This window comes from Quercus suber, unplaced genomic scaffold (genome assembly GCF_002906115.3).
Source record: "Quercus suber isolate HL8 unplaced genomic scaffold, Cork oak 2.0 scaffold_2, whole genome shotgun sequence".
Lineage (NCBI taxonomy): Eukaryota > Viridiplantae > Streptophyta > Magnoliopsida > Fagales > Fagaceae > Quercus > Quercus suber.
The window spans coordinates 2,810,310-2,812,886 of record NW_027069469.1 but is presented as its reverse complement, the minus strand read 5'-3'; the positions used below and the strand labels follow the sequence as shown (position 1 = coordinate 2,812,886).

At 38.1% G+C, this 2,577-nt stretch overlaps 1 protein-coding gene across 1 annotated transcript in view; it reads left to right on the top strand.

Annotated features, from left to right (window-relative positions):
• Nucleotides 1-2,577, top strand: part of LOC111985860 (G-type lectin S-receptor-like serine/threonine-protein kinase RKS1) — a 60,809-nt gene that overhangs the window by 35,278 nt on the left and 22,954 nt on the right.

Genomic DNA, 2,577 nt, shown 5'->3' with positions numbered 1-2,577 from the left:
TTTCTTTCAATTCCCTTTCTCATAAATAAGCGTAATTTTAGTACCATATAAAAAGGAGAAACGCTACATTTACAACATTTTCATAACAAATTTTATGTGGCAAGTTGTTACTTGCTGTTATTAGTGGGCAACAAAGTAATTTCAGTTGTAGATTCAAATTAAAAACTTGTAACAACTTGCTAACTAGAATTTGTTATAAAAATATTATGGACATAGAACGTCTCATAATTTTTGTCATAATTTGAACAAAAATTTTTCTCATAATTGATTATGATTAATTATCTGTTACTTTCACATGGACCCACAACTTTTTCTCTATTACCAGTTGCCTACCACATAGACAATTGTGGTTTTATATGTATGATCCTAGATGTTTTGCACAAGTAAATCTAAGCCATTTGTTTCTGTACAGTTGTCACTCGATTTTATATGATACGTATAGCATACGATTCATAAATATGATTAATACTTATCTACGATTTGTATCTTTTTTTCACTTGATAGTAGTTGATACAATTCATGTCACAGAAACTCTCCTCTCTGTAGGAGCTCTCTCTCTCATTTTTTATGAGTCTCTCTCTCCCTTGGTTTCATCCTAAGGGTCTGAATTTTCTATTTTTATTTATTATATTATCATGGCGAAAGACATGATCGATAGCTTGGAGAATATGAAGTTAACAACAGAAGAGGAAGAAGTTATTGAGATTTCTAATGAGGGTAGATTGACTGAGATTGAAAGTTGCAACTTGAGCCTCATTGGTAAGTTCCTGATATGTAAGGCCTTTAATAAAAGGGCAGCCATGAATACTCTACAGAGAGCATAGGGATTGAATATGGATTTAAAGATCGTAGAAGTTGGTACGAATCTTTTTTAGTTTAAGTTTCAGTCTGAATTCGATATGAGTCGTATTTTGAGATGGGGGTCGTGAACCTTTGATAACCAACTGTTGATGCTTACTAGATGGCGTAAAGGGATGAATGCAAGTAATATTATACTAGATCATGTGTCTCTTCGGGTTCAAATCTAGGGCAGCCCTTTTGATATGGTCTCTCCCCAAGTGGCAACAGAGGTAGGTAACAGACTGGGCAGTGTGGAGGAAGTTGAATGGAGGAGAAGACAAGATACTCCAAATCTGTTTGTGAGGGTTTGTATTGCCTTACCTATTTCTAAGCCATTGCAGCGTGGGGGTTTTATACCTGATTCGGAGGGTGTGCGAACATGGGTGAAGTTTAAGTACAAGAGGTTGCTAATCTTTTGCCATTTTTGTGGTCTTCTCGGGCATGATCTAAGTCATTGTGCAAGCCACTTCGCAGCCGAAAAAAAAATGAAGGAGTTGAGGAATATCAGTATAGTGAGTGGTTCAATGATTCTGGTGGACGACCAAGATCACCACCATGGAAGGGTAGCTTAGGGAACAACCAGCCAGTAGGTACAGGGATGATGATGACACCTGAAATTCATGGCATGGAAAATATCCAACATGAAGATAATTCCAAGAATCATGGGATAAGTGTTGCAACCCAGCAGATAGGAGCCGAGAAAAAAGGAACAGAAGATACGGATACAAGGAACTCTATCCCTATTGTTTCGGATGTGGATGCTCAGCTTTCAAATTCAAAAACAGAGGTTATACTTGACAATAATTGTATCGAGAATGAGGCTGCAGATAAAGGAAATCCTGTCCCTATTATCATGGACTCATAGGTGGGGAATTCAAAATCCAATATAGAGCTTGTGTTGGAAAAGCAAGTTGATGGGCTAAGTGGGCTAAACCCCACTAAGTCAAAATCTACATGGACTAGGATTATTAAAATGGAATACGGGCTTGGTGGAATCAGGGCAACGGGTATACCTCTATTAGGGAAAAGTCCTTGTACGCAAGCTGGTTCCCTTTCCAAACTTCAGGAAGAGGAGACTACACGGACTGTGAAGAGAGGGAGAGTAGATGGGGGAAAAAAGAAAATTGATGATACATCAGTGGGGGTGGACTAACACCCTTGCTGGAAGCAATAAGGCTCCTAAGCTGGAATTGCCAAGGGCTTGGGAACCCTTGAACATGTCGTAACCTTAGCAAAATTGTGAGGGAACAAGCTCCCACTATTTATTTTCTTATGGAAACATGATTAGATAAAGAAGGATTTGAGAAGCTGTATGGTGAACTACCTTACCCTAATAGAATTATTTTTTAACAACCTGACCTAGGAGGAGGATTGGCGTTAATTTGGAAGAATGATGTGCAGTTGGAATTAATAAATTTCACAACAAACCATATTATGGTGAGAGTGCTAGAAGATGATGGGTTTATTTGGTGGTTGACATGTTTTTGTGGTTGGCTTGAAGCTACTCAAAGAAACAAGTCATGGGAGTTGCTATCCCATCTTAAATCTTTTGTGGAAGGTCCATGGCTTTGTATTGGAGATTTTAATGCTATACTTTAGTCATCTGAGAAGCTCAATAAATGATCGGCTCAAGTGAACCAAATTGATGCTTTCCGACCAGTTTTGGAGGTTTGTCAGCTTGAAGACTTGGGATATAGAGGTTATTAGTATACTTGGAACAATAAAAGACATGGCAAG